Genomic DNA, 14,319 nt, shown 5'->3' on the forward strand with positions numbered 1-14,319 from the left:
TGAAATTTTTTTAGTTTTGCTAGCACTTGTTCTTCACTGCAGTTACTTGATTTGTAAATTTGTTTAAAGGATGAATAAATATGTTTGAATTTTTTTGATATAACTTCATGGTGGTTTGGTGTTTGTGAAGAGAAATGATGCAGGAAAAAGGCAGTTGCTCAAGAAGAGGAGCACGTTTGAGTCGTGCAAAACACTGAGAGAACAAAAGCTGAACATCGCCCTGTGCTCTCCCATTTTCAGTGCAGTAATGAAGCTGGGGTGGAGTTGTGCCTTCACACTGCACCGTTTGCTTGTGCTTTATTTCACAACCCAAGAGAGAATTCAAAAATTCGCCATCTGGAACGTAGCAGAGGTTGCTGTGACCTTACGCAAAGTATTTTGAATATATGATGTTTGGGTTAGCTGCTGAAGTCTTGAGAAGCGTCAGGCCGTTGCGCTGATGAAAGCCATTGCCTAGTTGTTCGGATCCAAACGTGTTCAAGTGCCAGATAAACAGAGCTGCAAGGCCGTCTTCAAAAGGCTCAGAGAAAGCAGCCTTCTTCCCCCTCAGGTTAGTGCCTAGATCATTCAAAATAAAGTAATAAAGTGGGAAGTATAAAGATTTTTTTTTCTTTCCCTGTTCTCAGTTTTGATGGCCATAATGACCACCTAGAATTTTGTTTGCTGCCCACAAATGACTTCTTTTACTTCGATAATTACCATGTGAAATACAAAAATCCTTATAACAAATTTTCTGTATTTGGCATGCTTCAGACAATGAAATGCTCTTGATTTTGTGATTTTTTTATTGATTTCAATAAGAATAGGACCTAACTTTTAAGTCAATGAATAGGCACACTAGATTGCTATTGCTAAGCTATGACATTTTAATGCCTACTAGGTAGAACTGTTGACTTATCAGGAATTTCCATTCACTCTTAAGTCTTCGAAGTCTTCAATAAAGTTACCTGTGAATTCAAACTTTAAATATTCAGAATTTCCATTGGAAGGGAAAGGTTGATTTCTTTTTTTTTTTTTTTTTTTTTTTTTTTTTTCTTCTTCTCTGTTTGTTTCAAAAAGAACTTTCCGTTTGGGAGGGTTTTCCCCTCAGCCCAGTGAACGGAGGAGGTAGGTGGCTGGAGGTGCAGGTAGGGGCAGGGCACCAAGGGGACCTCTTGTCCCCGGATGATGGTGGCATAGTCAGTGCTGGAGATCTAGCCATGTCCCTCATGGAGCCACTGGAAGAAGAGTTGCCCATGGTACCAGAAGTCTACCAAGATAATTTTCACATGGTTTAGTTTTTCTCATTCGGTTTCTGCTGGAAGTGCTGCATCAATCAGCCCTGATCTGGTCTCTCACCAGCTGTTGGAACTTCTAGGTGATAACTACCAACCAGATGTGAAGCCAGATTAACATCTTTCTACTTGAATGAGTTTCCTGCTGGCTATGTTGAATCACAGTTGAAAGTAGGTGAGTTAAGATCACTATGATGTAAATAAATCTACRCTATAACCACAGCAAAGCAGCCTGGGTTTGGGTGGGAAGAACAGGAGAGAGGCAAATTTTTAGGCACGGAAATTGTGTTTCAGGTTGATAAGATGTAAGAACCTGAGAGCTTTTTGATGCCTTTTTTCTTTTTTATGTTCTCTTTCCTCCAGCTATGTCTGCCAGGTTAATGAAATTGTTTTTCTTTACTTGTAAGCCCTGCCTCATTTATCTTTAGTGTGTTCCTTTTGCAATTATCACCAAATTGTGTTCTTCAAGTAAAAGCTGAGTGCTGCTGTCATGGCAGAGCTGTAAAAGAGATAGGCCTTTCTAGTCCTAATCTCCGTTCCTCATTTTCCTTTTGCCAAAGTCCTTGAATTATTTTGGTGCCAATTCCACAAAGCATCTATAAAGTGATGCTGTCCAGTTAAGGCGTAATTATACTCTTACATTAGTACACTCAAGTTTTGCCATATTTAATTTGTCTCAAATTGCTAAAACATATTTGGATAAAACTACAGCACGACCAAAAGCTTGATGRGATTGAGGTTGTTAAGGCCTGAACATCAGTATCAATTTTTGGAACTTGAGCTAATTTACKAAGCTAGATGACAAAGCAGGAGTGACATGACAGGGAAGTTAAGCTAATGTCTTGCTTTCACAGTAGAGCTGGGTTTAAAACTTTGCAGTAAAAACACACCAACCTAACAAATTGGTGTGAATGGGGAATCCTTTCTGGTTGATCTAATCAAAGGTCTACTAGATCACACAATATCAACTGCTGCTGTCTTGRCGATCTCTGTACATTTATAGTTTAAGTCTATAAGGTTTGAAATCTAAGAATCCAGATTTCTTTAAAGGTTTCTTTGCCACTTTTCCTGAACCTGCTTTAATTTCCTTCCTTCATGCAAAATGTAGGTGTAGAAACTCCAACAGCGTCAGGCTGCAGCACTTCTGAACTGGCCATAAATCCCTCAGTCCTTCAACCATGAAGAGTTCAGCTGCAACAGGGAGCTGTTCAGGCTGTGGCCGCTCATGTTCAATTCCCATCCTACCATGCTCCAAGAGAATATTCAAATGCAGATAATCTCACTTAAAACAGCAGGAACTAAGGCAGAACCATTAGTAAGGGTTTTTCCAGTAGACTTACATACAGTTGTCGTTTCATGTAAGACTTCTGGTCACTTCTCTCTTTTTTTTTTCCCTTTATTTTTTGAATGAAATATAGAAATCCCAATAACTCGATAGTGGAAAAGACTCTGCCCTCCTGCGCACTGGCCTTCATGGCCTGTGTCTGAGTCTAGCTTGGAGCAAAACTCCTGTAGGCTTGAGGAAAAAAGGACCATTTTTTATTAAGTGCGTAACTTTGGCTCTTTTGATTATGGGGAGTACGTAAAGTGATATTGAACATGCGTTTATAAAAGTTCATATAAGGCTGAAAAAGCCCTCAGGGCAACACCGCCTTGGTGCTCTGAATCATATCAGGAGCAGAACATTTTGTGATGGATGTTTGTCCAGCTGAACCGACTTGGAAAAGTAGCTTGAGTCAAAGTCTCCCTAGATGGTCCGCCGCGCYGCTGTATCCTTCTTAATTAGGAAACTCCCCTAATAACTAACCTAAATTGACTTTGTTGCGGCTCAAGCTGATTTCTTACCCTGCCACCTATTGCCATGAGGTGAAGTTGCTTAGCAGCTATTTGGCATTTGGAAATACAACCTTTGGTTTTGCCTCTCTGCTGCTTTGGAGAAAAAAAAAAAAAAAAAAAAAAAAAAGAAAAAAAAAAAGAGAGAGAGAAAGAGAATCTTTCGGTCATTTATCCCAGTTYGTGTTTTTTAAATCTTTCATCATTCTTGCCAGGTTCTCTAGAGTGGAGTTGCTTTCTAAGCAAGGCAGCAGCATCCCCAAAATAGCACAACAATTACCTTGCTTGTCTGTCAGTCCTTCCCCACTATATCCGGAGCGAGGGYGTTCTTTTTGTTTGTTTTGTTTTGCTTTTTGGCAAGAGATTATTGTACTATTAGTTCTCAGTCTGTGGCTTTCTACAATTCCCGATCTCTTCTAGCAATGACGTTGCCTTGTTAGTCACTCTTGATTGCAAAACTGATTTGGCCCCCCTGAGACTAATGCTTTTAACATTTTTATTGAATTCCATCTCTTTCACTTGTGCTTTCATGCCATTTAGAAAATATCTACCAATTTTTTTTCTCATGCTTTATATCCCTAAGCACCTTTGTAGCCATTCTTCACTCAGTGTAATCTATGGAGTGCATTATATCACAGAATCAGATGGATTAAGATGCTGAATAACGCTGTTATCCCAACAGGCTCCTATAAAACATTGGCACTCGCCATCCCACTGGGCAGCCGAGTGCTCTTTGAGAGATTTTGTTTTCAGGCAGCTGCACATTCATTTCAGTGATTAACTGTCGCGTTTCCTCAGGTTGATTAGAAGGACGGCGCCCTGCGCGTTAGCCCTCACAGAAAGGGAAACCGGATTGGTTTGGCACAAAGTGGTTTTGATGGTTGATTAGATGTTGCCTGGTAAACACTGAGAAGCAAGGCTGCAAAATTGTTTGCCCTGGTCCAGAATTTTCCTAGGGAGGAAGTCGGACAAAAGGATCAATAATTTCATGGGTGACTCCTTTCTGAAGACAAACACSATGTTTGCTCCTCACTTCTGGAGGCTTCTGCTCGCTGCAGACCTCAGATAGAACCACCGTGTGTTGCAGCTTGTCTCACCTTTAGCAGGAATGAGCTCCAGGAACTGCAGACACCCTCTTCTCCAGCCTGCTCTCGTCCTGGCCCACGTGCCTATTTGCTTCTTAAAATTTGCTTTGCTCATAGACGATCATGAAAATTAAAGCAGAATGCACCACACTTCACTGCAGCAGGCTTATTCTGCCCTTTTCCATTGCATTAATCTGGATTTTTTTTCTTTTCCTTTTTTTAAGCTTGCAGTGCGTTCAGACATTCCTCGCCTCTTTTGTCCTGTATTAGCTGGAATTCCTTTCAGCCCATTGCTGTTGGCACCCTCGATGGTGTCCAAGGTCCCAGGGTAAGGTTGGGAACCCTGGGCTGGACYCTGCAGAGCAGGAGAACCTGCTCGAGGCTGTGGAGTTAGCCAAGGTAGCGACCACCACTTACAGCACGCACAAATCAGGATTTATTGTCACCCAGCTGCCAAGCCAAGCTTTTCCTTCTCGTCTTAAGTCCCCGTTGCTCTACCAAATAAGGCAGCAGGACAAGCGGATGGTAGGAAGGTGTCTTGTCACACGTCACCTCCAGTGCTGAGAGACCTCAAAAGGGGTTTCGATGCCTCTCCTAAATATTTTCCTTTCTTTATATGTATTTTTGTGCACTTCTCAGCTGCAGTTTTCAAAGTGTTTCTGTTTATGGTGTTGGAAAGTGCAYGTAATGCAGATTTTTGCCGTTGCTGTGCTCTTGAAGTAGAATAAAAATGGGAAGTGCATCCTAAAAAACAGAAGCCAGAGAGTCCAGGGCTGGGTCTGTTACACTGATACAAAATCTGCTGTACATATATATATAWAAAAGAGACTTTCATCCTGATTTTTGATAGCGGTCTCTGAATGTTCTCATGTACAGCTGCAACTTTTTATGTGTAAGTGGGGAAGTTGTAGAGCATCATCCTAATGCCCGTGGGTGAGGTAATGTTGATTTTATTCAAGCGAGCCCTTCCAGAGCTGCWAATTTACCGCAGCATTAGCGCGGTCCACGCGGGTTTGTGGTTGCTGGTAACGCTGGAGTTAGAGCGAGCGCCTCTCCCCAGGAGGCAGGGGCAGCACTTGCACAACCCAGAGCTGATTCAGCTCCCGCACGGCCTCGCTTCCTCCAGAGGAAATGTAACACCCTGTCGAGGATTGGGAAATGTTCTGTGTGCATTTATTTGTTAAATAAAAAAGAAAAAAAGAAAAAAAAATTGTCAGGAGGAAGAGGAAGCAGAGCTCTAGTGCAGAGCAAGTTATCACTGGGGTGTTTTCTCTGCAGATAGGTACATAGCCTGGAYAGAACTGCCGTGCTGGTCAGGTCGGGATTGAAGTAGTTAAACTGTTCCCAGCTATTCCGTCTCCCCAGGCAGGGAAATGAGAGCCTCTGGATGGAGGGAGGACACGGACACCTGCGGAAACCTGCGGCAGGGCAAGATTTCGAGCTGCTGTCCCAACATGCAGGTGACAGGGGATCACAAAAAAGGGGGAAAAGCTCCCGGCATCTGCCCTTTCCCCCCACAACGCTTCAATGATAGTTTGCCAGAGAGAAATTTTGCTCCTATACTGGATATTTGGTATCTTTCCAAATGCTTTGGAACACAACCGTGATTTTTTTCATATTTAAATAACAGTCACGACAAAGCAGAGGGGATTTTCTAAACRCGTTTCTGCTTGTATTCTGCTACCTTTACTTCCTGACTTGTCAATTACTCTTCCAGCTTTATTTCCCTCTAGGTCAGATCAGCAAAATAATCTTAAAAAGGAAACAATTTCCTCCGCATGCACAGCTCGTAATGCCAAGGACAGACTTGTTAGCACATCCGTGTCCCTGCCTCTATTTATAAGTGAGTTGTGTGCGTCCTCTACAGGAACTGGTACAAAATTAATGCTTTTACTATACTGGTGCATTTAAGTGTCTTTAAGTGAAGGATACAGAAACAATTGAGGAGGAATCTTGCTGTTTTGGGTAAGTTTAAACTATTTTCTTTTTGTAATCTTGTTACAAAAGCAAAAGAAATCTTGGTGGGTTTTTTTTTCTTTTGTTTTTTTTCTCCAGAAATAAGCCCGTGTAATTTTTAATATAAATCGAGTTAAAATTGAAAACAACAGCATGTTGTATCTCCAAAAATGAAGATTCCATACCAAGTGATTGGCACTGATACAACTAAAGCATTAATTCCTGAGTTACGCTACCAATTTTCCTTTTTTAAAAAATTTTTTTGGTGCAATCAAGGGCCAATTCCTGGCTCTCCCTTAGCAATGAGGAAGCTGAACGCTTTGTTTTCCTGGGGCAGCCAGAGCCCTTTGCCTGCAGGAGCTGGAGTCGCGCGAGGGTGTCAAACAGTGAGGGATGGATGACAGACGTCGGCATCGCTCGTGGCTGGCCCCGGCTGCACCATAAATGTGCCCGGCTATTAAAGCTGCAGCATCACTAGCTCCTAGGGAGACTCTGGCCTCCTGTTTTTTTTTTTTTTTTTTTTTTTTTTTTTTTTTTTTTTTTTTTTTTTTTGGTTGGGGTTTTTTTTTTTTTTTTTTTTTTTTTTTTTTTTTTTTGTATATTTTGTGTTTTTTTGTGGTTTTTTTCTCTTAAATCAGGTGAGCCCCTGCTCCGCTCAGCTGCTCTGGGCGCTGCCAAGAGGCGACACTGGGGGGCAGGAGTCTCCCACAAATGCGGCTACCCAGCCCTTTCCCAGCTGACCAGCTCCATGCAGGTTGCAGGGTGTCCCCCTGCTTGCCCCGACACCCCCATGCATGCCCCGACACCCCCATGCATGCCCCGACACCCATGCACAAACCTACCTCCTCACTCCGAGCATGGGCCCCACAGGCATGAACTACCCATAGGACAAGAGGAAATGGCCTCAAGTTCTACCAGGGGAGGTTCAGGTTAGAAATTAGGGAAAATTCCTGCATGGAAGGAATAGTCAAGCACTGGAACAGGTTGCCCAGGATAGTAGTGGGGTCACCRTTTCGGGCAGTGAAACGTGTAGATGAGGCACTTGGGGACATGGTTTGGTAGGCATGGTGGTGATGGGTTTACAGTCGGACTTGATCATCTTGAAGGTCTTTTCCAGCTAAAATGATTCTGTGATTCTGTGCACCCAGTGAGACCCAAAAGGGCTCTGGTTGAGGTGCAAAACACAGCCCGGGGCTGAGCGGGGAGCAGAGACCCTCTGGAGCTGGGGGGGACAGAGGGCTGGACCCTTGCCCCATGCAGTGCACAGTTGCTGGGAGCTGCCTGCAGCTGTCTCCTAGAGTTAGTATTAATTATTATTAATTATTATTAATTATTATTAATTATTATTAATTATTATTAATTATTATTACTAAGCGTGCAAAATGGGTGAGGGCTGCCTATGGCCGCATTACCCAAGAATTACCAGATCTCAGAGGTCAGCCTCATTTTTCTCCCTTCCCTTTGCAGAGAGGGCTCTTGCAACCCTTTCTTCCCCGGCAACAGGAAGGGATGTGCCACCACACAGGGATGTGCCACCACACATCCCTCTGTGGTCCAGACAGTCACTGGGCACCATTGTGCTGAGCACGGACAAACCACCCCGGAGCATCCCGGACAACTTGGCACAAACGTGGTCCTGTCAGATCCCAAGAAATCAATGCAATGGGATAAGCTGACAGTGCTCCGGGTCTGGCCTGGCTTGGAAAAGCTGCCTTGGAGTAAGTATATTGGGAAAATCATCAAGGGCAGAGGGTAGATGGGGGTGCCAGGCCCTCTTTGAAAGCCTGAGATGACAGGGAGCAGGGACGTTTTGTTAATAAGCCACTAATGACAGTCTCTCTGAGGTTTCTTAAAAGTTAATAGCCTGGCTCTACCTTGCCTCTTGTTCACTCTGATGTCAGCGGCCAGAAATCCGGTTCAACCAGCCTGACTTGCAAATGAAAGCACTGTGTGATCTGGTGTCTTATCTCTCCCCCGCCCCCAAGCCGCCGTCCACTCCAGGCATCCTAAGCAGCTAATTGACTTTTGAGCTTCCTTTTCCTGCTCCAGCACCTCAGGTGACTTCGTTATTTTCTCTCRATTTTGTTTCCTAAACAAATGAGCTTCAAAGGCGGTGCTGGTGCAGGTGTCCCTGATAAATACCTCCCAGAGAGCTGGGGGAGAGGTCCTGCTTCGCCAGCTGCTTGTTGCATCTTTGAGGGGGGAAAAAATGYGCTTTGTGGTTTTGCTGTCTTACATCTCACCCTGGTGGGAATTAACATCCAGGAGTGATTCCGGTTACCTTCCTTTGTCTCTCTTATCCCCTAGAGCAGAGCCAGGAGGGAGTTTTTGGTGGAGAAGGCTGGCAAGGAGTGATTTTCCAGGAAAATTGGATTTTCACAGGAGCGCAGCACTGTCCAGAGCAGGGAAGGAGAGATATTTGTGATGTTTGCCCCTGGTTGGGGGCCAATCCAGAAGGGACATCTCTGACTCGGAGCGGGAGCCTGGTCCTCCACAGCCTGGCAGCAAGCTGGGACCAGACTCCTTGCCAGGCTGTATTTCCATCTCCTCATCTGGAGGCCCAGGAAAGCGGTGAGCACTCGGAGGAACAGTGGGATGCCASTAGGAAGCCATCAAGGTGACCGTGCCCTGCTAGCCCCAGGGTGATAGGGTGGCTATGTTGGCACCAGGAGAAGCAGGAGATGCTCAAGCACTAGGAGAGCAGGCAACCGGACGAGGAGGTGCCACATTGGGAAACCTTGGGATGCTCAGGGCTGCAGATGGGAAGAGCAGCACGCTGCCAGGCCTTCACCTGCCCACCAAAACGTAGGAGCAGCCGAACAGGCGTCCATCTACCCCAGCTGTGACTGCTCTGGAGGTCCCTGCAGCCAGGAAGGCCATCTCTGTGTCCAGCCTAGCCGTGATGAATTCCCCATGGCTCTGCCTAGGCCTGGAGGAAGAGAGGGAGAAGGAGTGAAAGGGACACAGGGCAGAGGTCTCCAGACAGAGCCACAAGGAAGCCCCATGAGCTGCAAGCAGATAGCTCTGACATCGTACCYTCCATCTCTTCCCAGCCACTATTTTCCCACTATTTAGGCTGCTTGTATGAACTCCTTTGTTTCCTAATGCATCCACCAGGCCCAGCAGTTCATCCCTTTGGCTTGTTCAAGCCCTTTTGGGAGGCTGGTGTGCTCCTCTTATGTGAGAGCTGATGTTTAACCAAGCGGAGCCTTTTTTGTTATAATTATATTTCTGCATTGGCTCCATTGCCCTTGAGCTTTCCCTCTTCTCCTCTCTGAAGTTTTCAGTCCATCAGCATCTTCCTTGACGGTCCCTCCTATGAACACGTTCTCCTCAAGGTGACTGTGCTTTGCATTTATTCCATGCAGTTTGCAGCCTCCCAGATTGGCTTTCTGTTCACATGATGATATGGACAGAAAATGAAGTTTTCCTAGTAAAAACTACACACCTAGAGCATCTTCTTTCCTATATGATCCCCAAGCTGCCATTGAACCCACAGAATGCTGTAATTTTGCTTGTTCTTGAGTTCAAAGAGTAGAGAATAGATACAGATGTATACACAGAGTGAATAAAAAGAGGAGAGGTGTCATGTTGTCTGAGTGGCTATCAGCCAGACTGGCACAACACAACTACAGCATGTCACTTTTTTTTTTCTTTAAATCTTGGAGAGAAGAGGAAAAAAAAAAAAAAAAAAAAAAAAGAAACAAAAAGAGAAAGGAAGAGGGAGAGGGAGAAAAAAAGAAAGGCAGTTCTGCAAGACACACAGCTTGGGTGTGCTCATTTCCTCCTCAAGGTTACAAAATCTGTCCCCGGGTCCCCATGCAACAGGCGCAGCTGCAGAGCCTTGCTCTGGTGGGCTGCTGTCACAGTGGAAAAGATTTTAGAGAGCTTGCTGGATCCTTCTGAAAGAAAGGTGAGCCTGGCTTTTCCCAGCTTCTTTGTGCATTTTTGCTGCATGCAATAAATGCCAGCGTGGTGCATAAAATCGGTGCGTGAAATAAGGTTAGTCACAGGACTTCCTGGCAAAGCGGCTCATAAACAAGCTTTCCTCACTTCCCTCTTAAGAAAGTTCAGCTCTCCTCTGCTGCGCAGACTTCTTTGTTTCTCCCTTCTCCCACTTATCCCCTGACTCCCATTAGTATCTGAGTCAGTCTAGCAAGCATTTCGCCCTGTGGCAGCCTCTCCAAACTTAGCAGGAAACTCAGGCGCTGGAGTGCACTCTTGACACATCTCCTGGGGTTCCCTTCGCCCTCTCCTGCAGGTCATCTTGCTGTTGTTCCCCCTTTGCACATGGAGAAAGAGGGAACCAATGGGCCATGTATTCAGCAGCTCGTTAGCAGTGAATGGTAATAGGGTCTGCATTACTTCCTCWTTTCTTCTTCCCTTTCTCGCTCACACTCTCCAAATATTTTAACTTTTTTTTTTTTTTTTTTCTGGCAGCAGTTTCCTGGACTCGGTTTGATGTTTGCTTGTAGAAGGTACTTACCTAAGCCTCACTCTTATTTATATTATACTCAAAACAGCACACTTGCTTAGATACAAAGATGGCCAGACAGCAGCASGTATGAAGGATGCGTCAACCGCAGTATATTTTAGAGATGCAACCTTCTAGCTCCCGTCTCATGCTGTCAACCTTCTGACATTTACAGGCTCACCAGTAGCCTTTCTGGCCTTGATCCACATATTTATCTCTGACTTCTTGTCAGCGTGAGGGAGATATGTAGGTAGCTGTTGGACCAGCTAGAGGAGAGTTTCCCGAAGCAGACAGGAGAGAGAAGTGAGCTCGTGAGTCATCTGCTCCTTGGTGCRCTCCTTTGTTTGCAGAAAAATGACTCCTTAAGCACGGGCTGTGCAAAAGTTTCCCTTCCCTGGTGCAGTATCTGTCACTGAACCCACTGAGATTACCCAGCTTATCATGTTGGCATCTTGGCCTCATCCATACGCGCAGAGAGATCCTGGCCCTTGCATGGAGTTAGGCTTTCCGAACAAGGCTCTGCCCATACAAATCCTTCCCCAGAGACTCAAAGAGTCAACACTGTCCTCACCTCGTGTGCTCCCAGCTGGTTACCACCCTGCCAGCAGCTGGCGGGGTTTGAAGCAGTGCTCGAGGATTTGTTTCTTGCAAGCAAGTCTCCAGGTTAGGAAAACTTCCAGGCCACTCTACTGACCTACACAGATAAAGAAGAAATCCCAGCAGGATCTTCTGGTAACTTTTCTGTTTTGATGTTTGAGATGTTCTTTTAGTCTGTTTTGTTGTAAAATCAGCAAAGCTCTAGCCCATGCTGGCCATCTCCACTTCCCAATGCCCTCCCTCTCCCTTTTGCTGTCCTTGCTTGGAGTCCTGAGGATCTCCTGCTTTTCTCCACTGCGGTGTTGCCATCTGTGATGCCTTGCAGCACACCCAAAGCCTGCGATTACTGCTCGCTTTGAGTGACAGCCCAACTGGGACACAGATGTTGAGCCTCATTTCCCACARTCCAGTGGCTTTTTGGACATTTTTCCAAGGGATTTGTTCCATTCCCTCCTCTTGCTCAAGGTCCCTCTTAACAACCAGCTAAACTTAATATGCCTTTTATGCAAACAGCAATTTCCTTTTGAAGCTCTCAGTGAAGGCTGTGTTTGTCACTTGGTGCTCTAGGAGGAATTTGGCTAGATTGGACCAAAGACAAAAATCTCTCTGTTCCCTCTCCCAGGAAGGTAGAGCATTCCTGCTTTTAATGGGCAGTTCTGCTCCGGGAAGGAGCTCAGTAACACTGACTATCTCTTCACATTGATTCCCTACACAAACCCATCCAATTCAACAGTTAAAAAAAAGCACAACTCTTTTGTGCTGAAGGCTCAGGTGGATTCTCCCCTGCAAAGGAATTGTTGGGAATAGGAAAAGYTATGCAAGGCAAATACAGCGCTTGGGGGCCGTTAGCTGAGATGCCTTTGCGGGCCAGGCACAGATCAGAGCTTGGGGCACATCAGGATGGGACTTGCTGTCACCTCATGGTGCTGCCTCTACAGGGATCCAGGAACTTAAAGCTCGCAACAGAGGGTAGATGGGTTTGCTTTTAATGTCCATGTTTGGGCTGGCAGCAGCTGGAAGCAGAGGCAACGGGGCTCTGACCGTGCCCCAGACCATCACTCATCCTCAGTAGCTGAGTGCCAATAATCCGATCCCTCCATGCACGGGCTCCTGGGGCAAGGGCTCTTCTGTAACTTTATCCCTTTTCAATCCTTCTCTGGCTGCACTGGGGCAACTGGGAGGAAACCATCTGCKGGTCGGTGTGCTAAGCACATGCTCCAGCCACGTGGAAGAAACCTCGATGCCGCCACCTCCTGCGATCTGCCAGCCTCGCCGCGGGGGTGGTGCATTTCCAAGCCATCTCCTCCAAGGGAACCATGAAGTTATTTCTAGCTTTGACCAGGGTTTTTGCTTCCGAGAGCCCTCGTCCGTGCTCCCCGCAGTGCCGTGACCGCTCGGGCCGCCTGTTTTCAGCAGGTACCCGTGGTTGTGATGTGCCAGGAGCCCTTGGAGGGCTGCCCGTGCATTTTGTGAGCCCCGTTGCTACGCGACCCAACGCGGAGCAGATGTTTATTTCAACAGAGATGCCTTTGATTCCTTTTCAGCTCTTCTCCCGAGCTGCCATCGTGTGTGAATGCTTCTTCCCGGGAGCCAAGCGCTGTCAGGGCGTGAGCGGCAGGCATTGTCACCGCAGCCAGCGCAGGGGGACACGGCCTCGGGAGGCACGTGCGGAGCGGCACAAAGCGACCCGCCGGCTCCAGGAGGGCTGGCYGAGGCTCAGGGGAGAAAATCGGGTGTGCGTGTGCACGTAGGTGGGCACACACACCTCTCCTTTGGGACAACAAGCCCGGGATGAGACTCCAAAGAGGTACCACGTCCTCCTGAATTGTGGGTTTTTTCTCCTCTTCTTTCTTTCTTCCTTTACTCCTTAATTTTAGTGCTTGGAACAGCCTGTCCCTGAACCATGCCCAGAGCCCAGCCTTGCCTGGTGCCCCTTTGGAGCCAGGGCTTTTTTAGTATAGGAATTCTATGAGAAGCAGTTTCCTGTTGCTATTCCCTTATATAGGAATGTTTTTAATACTATAAATACTGTATGTATTTTATTAAAAAAAAAAAAAAAAGAAAAAGAAAAGAAAAAGCAGTTGGAGTGGCTATATAAGACGTTGTGCAGATGGGACTGGCTCTTTGTTTGCCCACGGGCAGGGCCTCCCGCTCACTTCCTTCACCCCTTCCACTGTTGTGGCCAAACTATTTTTGGTATTCCAAGAGTGCAGCTTTGCTGAAATTTTGGTTTCCTGGTGGGGGGAAATTAGAGCAGAGTTGAGTTATTTAGCAGCATAAAATCAATTTACAAGCAGGGAGGTGAACCCTCGAGAACAGAATCCTCMAGAACATTCATTTGAACAGATCGATGTTCTGTGATGTTAAACTACAATATTAGACATCACTAATTAAATGATAGATTTATTTTATAGAGTATATTTGCAATGAAGAGGTCAGAAATACGACATTAACCCTGTCTCACTTTTGTCATCTACTTGAAAGCATGGGACTCTTCTACTGAACTGGCTTCTTTAAGCCAAATACTGCATGGAAATAAAAAGTTTAGCAGGAAAAGGATATTTCTGTGAGGCAGGTGGGGAGTTTACCCTTGAACCTGCGAAGAGGCCAATGAATTTCTCATAATCCTTAGTCATATAGTGACTCACCATTCAGCACGGTGSTACAACACACATTCCCTCTTAGCTTAGTGCCTGCGTAAAGACAACTTACTGTATTTTTTCTCCTATTATGGAAAATTAAAGATTGTAACAGAGAAAAAAAAGAAACGAAACTAATCTACAGAGTCATCCATGTCCAGGGTACTATGTCTAAGTGTTAGTTTCTTTGTCTGCTTTGTCTACAACTGCAGGAGAATTCCACTTGTTTCAGCTGAGAACTGTTTGGCCCAACATTAACCTTCCGAGTTGCATCCCAGTCATGGGAACAGCTGGATCGTGCCTGAATGAAGGTCCCTCCACTGTGGTCACTAGTTTCCAACAGAGTCAACRGAAGGGACTTACGGAGACGTGAAATGCAGTGAGCGCAGGCAACGCTTGCAACTGCCTGCGGGCATCTGCAGCTCACATACTTCCTGAACTAGAGGTGCTAGTTTTATAAA

This window comes from Nothoprocta perdicaria, unplaced genomic scaffold (assembly GCF_003342845.1).
Source record: "Nothoprocta perdicaria isolate Ctin4 unplaced genomic scaffold, notPer1 scaffold_22, whole genome shotgun sequence".
NCBI lineage: Eukaryota > Metazoa > Chordata > Aves > Tinamiformes > Tinamidae > Nothoprocta > Nothoprocta perdicaria.